A 15,006-nucleotide genomic window follows, 5' to 3' on the forward strand; every position below is an offset into this window, starting at 1 on the left:
ATGCCTGCTGTGCTGCTTTTCTGTCACCCTGTGGTTTTTGTTATTTTTGGCTTCAAACCGGATGTGATTCAGACTGCATGGTAGATTGTGTAATTCAATGGACTAACCACATACACACATGTGTGCGCACGCACACATACACACCATAAACATATACTGTTGCACACACAAACAGATAAAACACACACACAGCGAGAGAGAGGACTCTCTCATACACTGTTGCATAGTTTGTACACCCCCACACACACAGAGGCACACTGAGGGTTTCTGGGAACGGCCTTGGGTCCCCCCCCATCAAGCCCCCTGTTCGATGAGGCACCCCGAGCGGACGGTGCAGCAGCACCAGCATAAGACAGACACACGCTTCTTGGTTTCAGTATTGGTCTGAAGCATCACTTGATGACCCGGCTGACGCAAAGATCGGAAAAAAGGATAAAACGCATGCAGATGCTAGCACTCTGTGGAAACTCGCGGACGGTTAAAAGTGGGGAAAAACATTCACAAGTGCTAGTGAAACTCTTATAAAAGGTCAGATTCTCATCAGTAAAAATGAAGAAAAAAAAACATGTACCTCAAGAACAAAGCACACAAGGATGCAAGTTTAAAGACACTTTCTAAAAACATTGTTATGCTTATTTTGTCTTTGCAAACTTAACTCAGTGCGGTTGTCATTAATCCTCGTTAAATTAAAACAAAGTTCTTATTTTGTGGCTTATTTCCTGTCGAGTGATGTGTTCTAAATGTGAATACATTACCTAGATTCACATTCAAGCAAAACATTTTACAGGATCTTGCTGACCACATTTCAGTGCGTTTACTTGCTCATTGTCTGTAACTGCTGCGAGCAGTCTGATTCTTGGAAGACCAAGATGATACATAGGCATTGCGTCAAATTGTTTGCCGCAACCTGTGCATGGTGACTGTGAGTGTGTGTGCTCGAGTGTGTTAGCGCTGACAGGATGCTCCACTTCCTCAAGCAGGGGCCGCCAAGCTTGCTCTGCGGGGGCGTCTGACAACGGCAAGTACAGATTTGTTCTGAGTGCAGAATTAAAAACATTTGCTGGTGTCAAACTGCCGGACCAGTTCCCAGTCCATTCACACCCATGGCATCCAGCCTGTCACTGCTATGAACCAAACAGTAACAGATTGAGAGAGCCCTTTATATTCAGATTCCAGAGAGAATAACTGTTAACTGCAATCAAGTTCAACAGATATGACTTTTCTGCAAAGCAACTTACCGCATCAACTTCCAAAAAACGTCATAGATGTTGGTATTCAAAGTGTAATAAAACCTAAAACTTGCCTGTGTTGTAAAAATATTCTTCCAATAATAAAAAATCTGTTTAAGGATTAGTTGGTAAATATTAACCAAACACACCTAGGTCACATAGCCACTGATCTCTTCCTGGATTCCACTGAATCAGAGCTCTTGAACTCCAGTCCCAGGGTCCAGTGTCCAGTGCATTCATCAAACCCCTGAATCAAATGAATGAATCACTTCCTCAACATGTAGTTAAATTCTATGGTCTTTGCTAATAATCAAAAATCTGTTTCAGGTTTGTTGCAGCAGAGCTAAGTTCATCTGCTGGAGTTTAAAACCTCTGCACTAAATAATTTAACTACCAAATCTACTGAGCAATAGATATTTGATTTATGTGATTTAAGTGAACTTATAGGCTAAGCCACCAAAACAATACTCTAAATAAAAATCCTATTATAAAAAAAAAAAAGTCTTGGCTCATACAGCCATGATTAAGGAGACATGGTGGTGCCTGAGTAAACATCCCTGAAGAATACAATTATAATTATGACATTCACTATTCCTGTTTTTGATCAGTAAACTGTACAAAAAAGGAAAAAAAAAATGCTAGGACATACAGTCTTGCTTGGACTGTAGCTACATTGTTAACTAATTTAAACATCATCATCATTATCATCATCATCATCATCATCATCATCATCTTCATCATCATCATCATCATCATCATCATCATCATCATCATCATCATCATCATCATCATCATCATCATCATCATCATCAATAATAATAACAGTTATTATTATTATTATTATTATTATTATTATTATTATTATTATTATTATTATTATTATTATTATTATTATTAACAAATCTTTATTGTCATTCGCCTTCAAAACAAGTCATTATACTATTGGCTTTAGTACATTTATGGAGACCCAACTTATGTTATTGGACATTTCTTTTACAGTACTGGTTCCTTCAAACCTTCGTTATGTTATTCTCCAGCAGAGTTAAGGTATTTTGATGAGTTTCGTTTCACCACAGCCCAGTATTAACTGTACAGATTATGCTTTAATCTGACTACATGAGCAAATGAGGTGCAGTTTTAACCCTAAACAATGTAATGCTGCATGTTTTGTTTAGTTCTGAGAAATTATTGAGCCATAATGGGGGAAAGAAAGAAGGTTGTTAGGTTGTCTTTGGGAAAGCAGCATTTTGGTGTGTGAATTAATGAATATGGCATAAATGAATGCATTAGTGGTTAGTATAACATATGACTAAATGATACAGAAGTTCAGTCCTCTTGTAGATTGGAAAACCTTTTCACTTCACCTTTCTGCACCCGCTATTGGTGACGATTCAGTAAAAATAATTGAAACGCAGTCATAAGCATAAACCAAAGATTCTGATGGGATATGAGCAGGAGTGAAAAGATTATGGCTTTACAATACATAGTCAAACATGCATCAGATTACGTTATTTAACTAATATTTAAAACAAACAACAATTATTCCCACAGCTGGTGAAATATGGTATAACATTGCTTACTTCAGTTACAGTAATCAATGTTTTATTTTCGTATGTATATTGTTTGACACACAGACACAATTATATGCAATTATAAAGTGAAATTAATGCAGCACATTAATGTTTTATTATTAAACAATGATAAAGCAATATTTAATGCTGTGTTATATGTATATGTTGTATCATTAAAAAAAATAGCAATTCATTACATTAGATTTTAAAATTGACCTTCTATAACTTAAAAATGAAGTTACAATGTTGAGCTTGAGAATCCAGTGTATTCTTTTTTGTTTTCTATAATAATCTACAGTTTTGACCCATTTCTGATTAAAGCTCTCGGCTACAGTCATTACTGGAAGGAAGTCAAAAATATAAAAGGAAGCCAAATGAGGTTAAATATGTGTTTAGTTTCCTGAGAAGGTATTTGTAGACCTTTATGGGTCTATTTTGCACAGAATTCTTTTACCCAATACATCTTTGGCAACCACAGAAGCTTGTTCAGTTTCTTGTTAGTCGTTTCTGACAATCATATAGAAAACAATTGAATTCAGGTGATAAAAAACTTTAAGGTAATATGTCAGCAAACAGTAGTGTAAACATTTGTATATCTTTTTTGTCTTTTTGTATTAAATATGCTTTCCAACATCATGTCTCTTTATGAGCTTTGGTTTAGAAATTTGGAGAGTTGCCATATTTTAAAATACAAAATTTTAATGGAGCCAAATGTAACTTTGTTCTTACATCAAATCAGCTGATTGGATATTAACAAAAACAGCCAAAAATTATTCATACACTTATTAGATTTAGGGTAATATAAGGCATTGTTTTGGATTTACCTGTATTAATGTTAAATTAATACAGGTAATTAATTGCATAAGTTTTGACATGAATCTGATAGAGAATCGGTGGGAGGAGTTAAACATTAGGGTGATGGCAATGAGATCTTTGAACCAGAAGGTTAATCACCAAACATTTATGATCAAAATGAATTTGGATTTCACCGGGGGGCCATGGTGACACCCAGAGAGATTTAAACCTGCCAGGAATAAACATATTTTGGGGATTCAGTTGTTTCTAGAAAACATGAACTATTGGGGAGTTTTTTGTTTGTTTCTGTACATTGACTGTACCAAAATTTCAGATTTTGACATCGGAAAACATCTTTTCTTGCTTTTGTTTTCGGTGCGCCACCCTAAGACCTGAAGCAGTCCCCAACTTTCTGGTGGACATTTAAAGAAGACATTTAAAAGTTTTCGTCAGCAGATGGAGCTACAGGGTTGGGGGTCACTAAAGTCCCACCTCACATTCTGTGAGCACAGAAGTGCCATGGAGTCCAGACTCTCAGCGCACTTTTCGGGGGCCACATGTGTGCGCAGGGAAAAACAATAGTCTTTAAAGTTCTGTGTGTGAAGTCGAGGCTATTTTTGGTGGGGCCCGCCTCGCCTGCTATTTCTGTCAACGGGAGAGCCGCGCCGCGCCGCGCCGCGCTGCGCTGGGAGGGGAGGAGGCCAGCAGGGGAGGGAGCAGCCCTGGAGGGGCCGGACTTTCTTCTCCGCAACTTGTCTCAGTTAAGTCCCCCTTTCAGTTCCTCTTATACTGCCGACTCCACCGACACCAGCTGATCTCTCCATCACTTCGCCTTAGATTCCTAACGCTTCCCTCGGATGTAAACGGATTTGTAAACGGATTTGCGTTTCGGCTCTACAACTGACTCGATATTTGTACAGGATTATTTCCATAGTGTGTGGACTTCCATCAAGTGGCTTGTTTCTGCTTTTTTTACGCACAAGGTAGGAAGCAACTCCGGTTTAACGCTCTGATGTGTTTTCAGAGTGTCTGCTGTTGTGCCTGTAAAGGTAGATGAGGTTTTGTCGCTGCCTCCGCTGTTTTTTATTTTTTTATTTTTTTGCTTTGTTTTTATTGTTTATGAGCGAAACACGAAGCGCATCGATTTCCACTGATCAACTGCTTTTTCTGAGCTCTCTACTTTCTCAAGGCAATGCAACATGTTGCTTTTGGTTCAGCTTGGTACATAGGTCACTCTATCTTTTTATTATAGTAAGGGATCATGCAAATAGTATCAGGGTTTAAACAGTGACAGAGAAAAGGCACTTTTACGCAAAAGTGCGGATGAGACAGTGTAAATCACTGAGGATATGCTACTAGAACTTTTGCTTTCCTTTATGTATAAAAACATAAAAATAAACTTTGAACTTAGCCATTTGCCTTTACATCAGCATCTTAAGTCTTTTTTCAGTTTGAAGTTTGTTTAAGTCAGTTTAGCCCTGCAGCAACTCGTCCAACAGGGAGGATCTTAGCGTTTCAGAGATGCAGGTGCGGTATGCGCTCATTTTATAGGATCCATATGTGGTTTTCATCCAGATATGGGACAAATATCAGAACTGTGCATCGCAAGAGCAGCTCACTGTGCCCAGCTGCACATGCCCTACCATTATAGAATCTCCCATTGTGCAAAACAAACCCTAGATCACTGAGAGTTGTGGAGTAACAATACGTTCAGTTCAGGAGACCAGAAGTTACACCACAACGTGCTATAATGCTAAAAAAAAAAGAAAAAGAAAATGATCTTTGTGCGTTTCTCTCTCTCTCTCTCTCTCTCTCTCTCTCTCTCTCTCTCTCTCTCTCTGTGTTTTTAGAAATATAATAAAAGTTTCATAAATCTATTGTGTTGAAATTCCCATTTACTAAAATATTAATCCAGTGAGGTTTGATCAATATTAGTGTTTTAGATTTTGAGCAACATTTTGTTAGCCTGGCCATTGCCTTCCTGTACTATTCTACCTGATTTATCCCTCATTTACAGCACAAGTCTGGCTTTTCTCCCATTCACTTTGATTTCCTCAAGTAGAATTTCCGGGCCAATCAGCAAACAGAAGAAGTTGTGAATGACGCCCAGGCCAGCACTTCGAAATTCTACATGATAACATTGAGAAAAAAATATCACACTTTTATTTTATTAAATGTATTAACACACCAAAACATCAGAGAAACATATAAGTGTTTTGAAATATGACACAATACAGCCAAAAATATATGGACTTTTACAATCTCTTCTCCATTATATGTATGAATTTGTTGTTATTTTGAGGCATAAATTAAAAATAGAGAAAAAAATCATTTATGAGCTTATTTGAAAAGAATATTGTAACTTTTTGTTGTTTTACTCTTCATACAAACAACCTTTTGTTTGCTGACATAGTCAGGCGATTTGCTCAGGTAGATCCTGCTGGACAGACAACAGTGTTACATTTACTGAGAGGGTGCATATCGTCACAGTCTATGCTTTTGGCTACTAGAAATACACGTGTTGATGTTTTGTCCTTCTTATAGAAAGTGTAGTATCCTTCCGTTGGCCAGCACATCTACAAGTGATAGTCTCTTTTTTCACTCTGGCACATTCTCTAATTTTAATGAAAAAGACTTAGCTCTGGAGGACAGAAAATCATAGTGGTTTGGAAACCAACAGTAACCATCTCAAGCCAAGTCTTGACTTATTAGACATCTAAATTAGCCACTTAGTTTTGCTGCAACAAAAAGCTATAAAGCAAATGCCCTACCATTATATCAAAGAGTTCAACAATTCAAAAATTACAAAGGTTTCCTTTGTCCTCTCATTAGCAAGCTTTGTTCTTCTGCTGGGCAAGAAGTGTTCAGTAATGGATTTTGTCAAGACAGCAACTCGAGAACTACTTACTTTTATTCTTCATGTGGAAGCCAACAAGTCACACATGGAGCTCATAGTGATTGCTTTCAAAAAAAGTTGCATAATAAACACAACTATTGTAGATGTTGCTTAGAAAGACAGATTTCACTTTGATGAGAAATATTGGGGCGTTGCCAGATCTTTACATGGTCACGTTTCCTCAGACTTTTGTGGTTTTTAATGAGTTGAAGGAAGGATGCTGTTGTTCTCACAGTTTATTTCTCTTCTTTTACTTTCAGATGGATTCAGGCCCTCTGGGAAGACCGTAGAAACAAACAGGACACCATACTTTACCACAGTGACAGGTTGGACTTTTAACCTTTAAAGGACAATGTACTAAATGCAGACTCTAACTTAATAATTAGTTGTGTTGCGGGGTGGTAAAATCCTCCGTAAGCCAATGAAAGGTAGGCCACAGCCCTCAGCGGCGGAATCTTAATGTGGAAAAATGCTGCCAGTCTGCAGTCAGGCCCTTGGGACATCTTGTCATCTTTAACAGTGTTTTTATTTTGAGGCGTGTACACAAGCATTACATCGTTTGGGTGACAGCAGTTTTTCCAACATGATCTAAGCTTCATGGTTCTGTAAGTCATGCTGTAAAAAGCTCAGAACAGGTGTTGGCCTACTTGGAAAGATGCAGTTTGCTAAATAGGATCTTCTGTCTTTTTGGTCGATGTGTGGGTTTTACCACAAGTTGTTGTTTAGGTCTCAGATGCTTAAAAACGTAGGTGTGAAAGTTATATTTAACATGTGATCAAATTTGAAAGTTTGAAGCTGCTTTTAGTTTAAAAAGTTGAGTTTTAATTGTCTCTGTGGATATATACGATGCATCTTTACAATTTTTTAAATTTCTTTTCCAGGTTTTCTTACTTTAAAAAATCTGAAAACTCTTTCTGTGTACCTTAGATAAAGAATAAGACCAACCCTAACATTTACCACCAGAAAACACCCCCATGAACCAGTGATCCTTTAGTCAGGGGGAACATTGATCTCAGAATTACATTTAAGATAGTTTCACTGTCTTTTTATTTTAAAGTTGGGTAAAAATGCTAATTGATATGCTAAGTGACAAGCTAATTACCATGAGCATTAAAAGTTCACTGCTTTGTTTTTCTTTGTATTTAATTCATTTAAGCAATAAAGAAACAAATTCAGTTACAAGATGTTTATAGGTTTAGTAGGATACAAAAAGTGCAAATGAATTGTTATCACTTCATCTCTCACCTTCTTTGAAACACAAATAGCAGCCATATTGGATTTTGAGTCTAGACTTGGAGATAAATTTAGTTTTAAACTTGCAACACAGAATTTCAAATTTCAAATTCTGTGTAAAATAAAACACAAAATTGGTCTCTTCCAGTAGACATCTAGCACCAGTGGACCAAACACCCTAAAGAAAAGAGGTTCAAATCCTGCTGTACCACTGTTTCCAAATGTCTGTCAGTACGGTTGCACTTAGAAACTTTAGTGTTTCCTAAAATGGTCTTAGTTAGAAAAAGATTATGAACCATTTTCCTACAGGATTTCCTACAAAGCAGTTCATCCTTTTTTAGCTTCTGGATGTTAGACATAGAACAATTCAGGACTTCCCACAGAAATATCTTTGTGATATCTCTTATCTCAAGAGACACCTAGTTCTACAACAGAATACGATACTAAGATGATAACTATCACATTTTCCTGCCATGACAGCAGCTCTTCTGTTTCTCCATGGCAAATATTTCCTCCATGCTTCCTCTTTGGACTCAGGGACTCTAGAGGCAGCGCAGCAGCTTGGAATGGAGTTGACTTCACTTTTTTTCACTTCACCTCAGATCAGCGGATCAAAAATTTGATCCAACGCTCCACCCATGAAGAAACGAGTCACCCGGCTGTTTCTTTGTGTCCCTGCCTTTTACTTTAGATTAGTTTTCTTTTCTGTGAAGCACGCCTGTGTGATCACACTGTGTAGGATTACAATACATGTCCCTGAATTGAAGCTGGCTCTCACTGTGCCAGGCTCCGCTGACTGTACACTAACCCAGGACCCACTGTGCATGTGCGTGTGTGCATGTGTGCATGTGTGCGTGTGTGTGTGTGTGTGTGTGTGTGTGTGTGGGGGGGGTGTGTGTGTGTGTGTGTGTGTGTGTGTGTGTGTGTGTGTGCGTGGGTGTGTGTGTGTGTGTGTGTGTGTGTGTGTGTGTGTGTGTGTGTGTGTGTGTGTGTGTGTGTGTGTGCGTGGGTGTGTGTGTGTGTGTGTGTGTGTCTGTGGAAAAACCCGGTGAGGTCATGACTGTGGCTTTAGAGTCTGGTTACATGCATGTCGTCCATGCAGGGCAACGGACACAAGGAACTTTATTGCCTTTGTCTTGTTTTTTAAAATATTTATTTCTCTTTTCGATGTTAACAAAAACGTGCATTCACATCTACCTGAAAGGCTTCAGAGCCTTGTGGTTTTAAGCAGTCGAATGTGGAAGCATTGTGAATCTAGAGAAACCACCATTTCACTAATTGCTAAGGCTTAGAGAACCATTCGAACCCGACAGACTGCATCCAAATACTTTCAGATTAGCAGGAGAACATCCTGTTTGTACCACAATGTCTTAGTTCCTCTGAAGGAACGCTGGTCTTTATTTTTCTATGCCTGAAAAAGAACCAAAGGTCTGTTCAGTTGATGCAAAGCTTTGCAGATGCCTTTGCTAAAACTTAAGTGCTAGACATGGTGGATTTTAAAATGCTGTTGTCCATTTTCTTTTTCTTTTTGTTAGAAACATGTCATATTTCATGGATATGAATATTATTGAATAGTGAAATTAAATGTTTAGTTAATTTGTTTCAATAACCCAAATCAAGTTTTTGTAAGTTATGACGATTTTCTGTTTGCGGCTAACATTTTGAATTAAAATATTATATTGGAATAATACACTTAATATGATGAACAGAATATTTCAGCAATAAAGAATATTTTTTAATCAAGGAATATGGGCCCAATGAAACGTATGTTTAATACCTGTTTAAAGGTTTTTATTTTCAAAACGTAGTTTTAATTTACCAAATGAGCCTCATGTGAGTGCATATTTTAATTTAAAGAGTCTGACTGAAGACACAAATGATGTGTGATGCATGTGTTTCACATTAAGTGATACTTTAAGGAAATTTAGCCTGCATTGCCTTTAGCATCCTTTCAGTAAGACAGCAAATTTTCTGCAAATTGTTATTTTGTAGTTGTAGCTCTGTGTCTATGAACTCTACAGTTTGGGAATTGATTTTTAAAATCTCCATTGTCTGAACAACATAGTTTGAACAACTAATTAGACTTTTATGCCATGTAATCTTGTAGATTTTGTACCATTGCAGACCTTTTAAATATATAAATATTTTTAACTGACTGATGGAAAAAAATCCTAAAATCTTTAATATAACCTCTCCACAGTAAAATGCAAAGTAATCTTGAACTCTTTGTTTCATATGTTCCCCTGTTCCCCTTTTTTTTTTTCCTTTTGGTTCACAAAAGCTTCAGGGACAGATAACAACAGGGCCGATTGTAATAGCTGCAGTTGAGATCACGTATCTCCTGGTTGTGGTTTCCAAATACTTTGGTCAGCTGATGGTGCTTGTTCCTGCTGCATTGTAGAGACAAAGAAGGAAGAGTTATTTGCAGGCCTTACACTGCAATCATGAAAAAGAAAGAGAAAGAATGATTAAAGATGTCAAAAAGGTTATTTAAAGACATTGTACAAAGTAGGGCACTTTCAGTCTTTAAGTTGGTTAGTAATCATCCTTAACTACACAGTTTCAATATTTTCTAAATGTTTTTTGAGGAAAGCCAATATGATTTCCCATTAGCTCATTACTGACATTACACTGCTTTTTTTGGGGGGGTCTGTGTTTCCAACATGGTCCACGGACCCTGTAACCTAGAGTTGTAGAAGTCAGATCCTGAATAAATAGAACTCTGAATTTAGCGCATTCTTGCAGTGAAAGTTTTAATTTGCTAAATCACCTTCAACCGACGGTGTTTCAGTCCGATTCTCAAAACAAAGAGCGCTCTGAATACTTCCCCCCTCCAGTTTATACTCTGGTTACCCATAAAGACTTCACTAAACCCCATTTAAAATATACTAATCATCCCTTTAAGTAGAACATAAAAAGCTTGGTGAAAACAAAAGAAAGTTCTGTTAATCTTTTTTCATTCTGTGTTCTTTTAAAATAAGTAACCTGACCACACTTTAACTTTAAATCAACAGGCTTGGCGGCCTTTCAGTGAACAGCTAATATATCACTACGGCATTTTCTGGGAGCTGGGGGTCAGTGGTTTGATTAGCACTTAATTGTACTTTCTCAAATTTCCCCTGTGAAAAGTTTTTTTTTTGGGGGGGGAGGAGGTTACTTAATAGAATAACGTCATTAAGATGTAGTAGTTTCCACCCAAAAATTGATTGGCTTCATTGTTCTGATTTAACAGCCATATCAGCTTCTGCAGAGGCATTAAAGTAATATTTAACCATGGGGACTCTTAAAGCCAAGCTGCAGTGCACAGTCAAGCTGCGCCACAGTTGTGGTAGTAATGCTAGTAATAGTAGATGGCGTTGAAGAGGGGGGTGGCTATTTTTGCCCTGCTGAATAAATGGCTCAATTGTCCTGCCTCTAGGTGCATGAAATCACTTGATATGTCAGGGGTAATGTTATATAATACTCTCAGCGGGGCCCCACAGGACTGTGTGCGTGTGCATGAGTGTGTGTGTGTGTGTATGGAGTCATCTAATAGTTTTATTTCTCTTTGGTGTGTGTGTGTGTGTGTATGGCTGAACATATTAGCTGTATTGTGGTGTAAATGGGATAAGGAGACTAAGTGCATGCGGTGTGACCTGAGGTAACCCCGTCCGTAAGATTTTATTAGTGTGTCAAATCAATTTATGTGGCATAAACCTTTGAGCTAACGGTTTCTTGCTGTGGTCAGCTGGGAATCTGTTCTGTTACTGGCCTCCACCCACTGTCTGGATCCCCATCAACGTGCCCCGCTGCCCCCTTCCCCTTTGTCTTTCTCTGCCTTTCTCACAAGCACATGCATGTTGATACACTTGATCCGTTTGAAATTCACTCAAGTCAATGGGATTATTTTTGACAGGAATTTATTCTTGAGGCATTTGGTGTTGGTGAGGGTTACAGTTGGTGGGAGGAACAACCTTTTAATTTCCACCTCAGTGTCACCCTTCTTTGGATAAAAAAAAAAAAAAATGTTTTTTTTAGCTTCAAGAAATCGTTCTGTAAATGACATTGGGGAATAAACCCAAAGTCTTGTAAACTGAGTACAGTAGCAACCAATGCCAATTATTCAACCCCTGTTGTATGTTTTTACTCACTTTTGCATGCCAGGAATGCTTCTCATCTTGTTCACAGATGAGACAAAAATCTGTTACCTGACTCTGTAGAGACCCGTGCTGCTCACATACCAGTCTGGCCTTAGTCACAAGTTTTCCAAAGCAGAGCCCTCATTGTATCCTGATGTTGTCTGGCCTAAAGCGCAGGACAGAGTAATGATTCAGCTCACATTCAGTCCAGATCAGCGAGGTGGCTGACACTGACCTCGGATCGGATGGCTTGCTGTGGGCTCGGATGTAACAGGATCTCCTTTCATCCGGCCAGACTCCTGAATTTACATGTGACTGCAAGTGTGTGCATGTGAGTGATGGATTGTCTCAAGTCAGGCTTGCAGCTTCAGGCTCGGTCAAACAACTGCAACCCAATTCATGTTTATTTACTGGGACTTCTTAGTGTGGGGCATTATGTTAGTACTAGTGATGGAGCATTATTTTTTCAATTACTTTCATTCTGATTGTGCAGAAATGTATACTTTAGAGAAATACCTGGCTCATTTTTTAATGTCTGGCTTCTCTTTGCTGTGTGACGAACTACATGTTCATCTTTGAAAGCAACATTTAAACAGTAGCAACATGTAAAAAGTATAAGGTATTTTGTTCTGGAATGTAAAAATTTCTGTTTTTTTCATCAGCATGTCTTTTTTGGCTCTTTGCTTTGAGATTTGGGTCAGCTCTGGACATTTTAAAGGCTCTGCTATTAATCTGCTATTACAAATCATGTTTTCCAAATAAACGAGTTTTAATTACTCATTTATTTGAACATTACAAAATGTAACATAAAGTATAAATGCATAAAAATGTCTAGTTAGATAATCTATTGTTTGCTGAAAGTGATATCAACAGAGTTGTGTTTTCTTCTTCATTCTCTTCCTGACAAAAACTATAAGAACATTCTCTATTTCTTCTTCTTCAACCTTAAACAACATAGAAGCTGAACTGCAAGATGAACTATTCTTGCTACCAGCATCAAAGTACCTTCATTATGTTGATAATAATTGTTTGCAGTAATTCAATAATTTTCTGATCCTCCTTTGAGACAAAGTTTTATAACTTTGCTCCACATTACATCTTAAGGACCCTTGTGGGAGTATGACACAATAAGAAACATGGAGTAGATGATCACTGCACGTCAAGTTTTACACTTTTACAAGGGCTTTAATGGTGTAATCTTTATGTCACATTTTTCTCTCTGAATATTGTGTCTTTTAGGGTTCATTTAGTTGCTTGAGCTTCAACTCAAGACATTTTGAGTGTATCAAGTGTTGGTTTGTTTTGAAGCCCTTGAACTAATTTTATACAAATATCTTACCCCAGTAGTGCAATTTCTCAGACCTTTAAAAAAATACTGAATTTGTAAGCATATAATGTGGATTAAACAGAACAGAAGACTTTTTTTGTCTCTTCCTATTCGTTTGGCTGCGTCGTGCATGTGTCTGTGTCTGTATTCATCCCTGACCAGAGTACAAATTATGTGCAGGAATGCTAATGTCTTCTTCCTTTGTTGTCCTGGCAGACTGTCGAGTGTGACGGTGCATATTCATGAACCTTTTATTTTCCTGGAAGACATTAACCTTTATCAAGAAAAGGACATAGATTAAGAAAAAGAACCAAAAAAATAACTAAAGAAGGTAAAAAAAGTTAGAGCCACATAGAGTTATAGCTTCTTTATTCGTTTTAGCCATTAAGAGTTTAAAAGAACACAAAACTCACAAGAGCCTAAGTAAGACATATAGACCAATGTCAAAGTTTGTCAATGAAATCCCACTTCTCACATTTGAGCGCTCCAGCTCACAATTGTTTTTTAATCGTACCAGGAACCAAACCAGTTCCGGTGTGGCAGGCAGCCAACTCAACATGTTGCACTCACACCAAAATATCTCAGAGGGAAAAGGTCATGCCTTCAATATTGTGTCCAAAAATCTTTCTTCTCATTAGGAAAGCAGATACTTCCATTTCACATTGTATTTCTGTGCCGACAGATCTGGTGGTTTTGCTTATTTGTTTGAAACTTTGACTGTACCATGACTCAATACAACAACCAACACTTTAAAAGTGAAAAGGAGCTGGAGAGAGGGCGCTTTATGTCACTTTGTGGAGATAATCCAAACTGTATTTTGCCTCTAGTGCTCTAGAGGCTTCAGGGCTATTAGCAGATGTTTTCTCTCATTCTTATCTACAGCAAAACTTAAGTAGACTGTTGTTTCTTTAAGCTACCAGTCTTTCATCCACACTGTTCCACTGTTGTCTTCACAACTCACTGTCTTCATAACCTGCAAGATCATTTGACTCATGTCAAATAAATTTCCCTTTTTGTGCGTGCTTGTGAGAACAGCTTTGAGCAACAGCTGTGCGGTTGGATTGGCATCTGTTTGCCTGGCCCGCCTTTGTGCGGCTAACAGGTAGTCCACGTTTGTGTGAGTTGAACTGATAAGGTGGACGGAGATGTTTGTGAACAGATAAAAGGGAAGAAGTGGGGTTCCCATTGAATGAGCTGCTGTTGAGTGGTTTTGTTTGTTTGGAGAAATGTGGAGAATGTGTTTGATGTTGGAGCGAACAGAAGTGAGAGAAAGTTAGAGAAATGGACAATCACTTGATGCGGGATTTAGATTATTTAGACTTTTTTAATGTTTTATGTTAGCACATGGTAATCCAGCACAGATGGTGGGATCAGTGATAGCAGCATGTATCTCCTTTGTTGTGTTGGAAGCACATAATTATTTGCACCAATGTGGAACTATAAATATTATGGATGTGATAATACATCCAGCTCATAAACTGGGAAAAGATTATGCCATTATTTTTCAGAAACACTTTACTTTTTTGCAAATAACAGCTTCACAAAACAAGGATTTCAAAAAAGCCATTAATGGGTACAATATAATCCAGTCCACATTTTGCTTGTCTGTAACTTTCTTTTTCATTTAATTTTGTCTAATTCAACCAGGATCCTAATGCTTTTTATCATGATAAAGATTTTTTGAAATCTCAAAGTGCAGTATAAAATGATCCAGTTCAGATGTGAACGCTCTGATTAATATTGATTTGTAATTGGAGACAACCAAAGGCACTCCAGACTCACTGTTAGAAAGCTCCTGATGCTTGCTAACAGTTAGCCATTAGCGATTTCTATGCAG

General features: G+C 37.8%; 1 protein-coding gene across 2 annotated transcripts in view; it reads left to right on the plus strand.

Moving 5' to 3' along the window:
- hdac7a (histone deacetylase 7a) overlaps positions 1-15,006 on the plus strand; it is a 72,883-nt gene that overhangs the window by 14,899 nt on the left and 42,978 nt on the right. The window contains exons 1-2 of one of the 2 annotated variants that reach the window (XM_055048270.1): positions 4,478-4,578; positions 6,752-6,817. The gene's annotated coding sequence lies outside the window, so the exon portion shown is untranslated. Of the gene's footprint in view, positions 1-4,477; positions 4,579-6,751; positions 6,818-15,006 lie in introns of those variants that run through there. The other variant, XM_055048272.1, reaches the window with a different exon arrangement.

The sequence above is a fragment of the Poeciliopsis prolifica genome, unplaced genomic scaffold (assembly GCF_027474105.1).
Source record: "Poeciliopsis prolifica strain line A6 unplaced genomic scaffold, Auburn_PproV2 SCAFFOLD027, whole genome shotgun sequence".
NCBI lineage: Eukaryota > Metazoa > Chordata > Actinopteri > Cyprinodontiformes > Poeciliidae > Poeciliopsis > Poeciliopsis prolifica.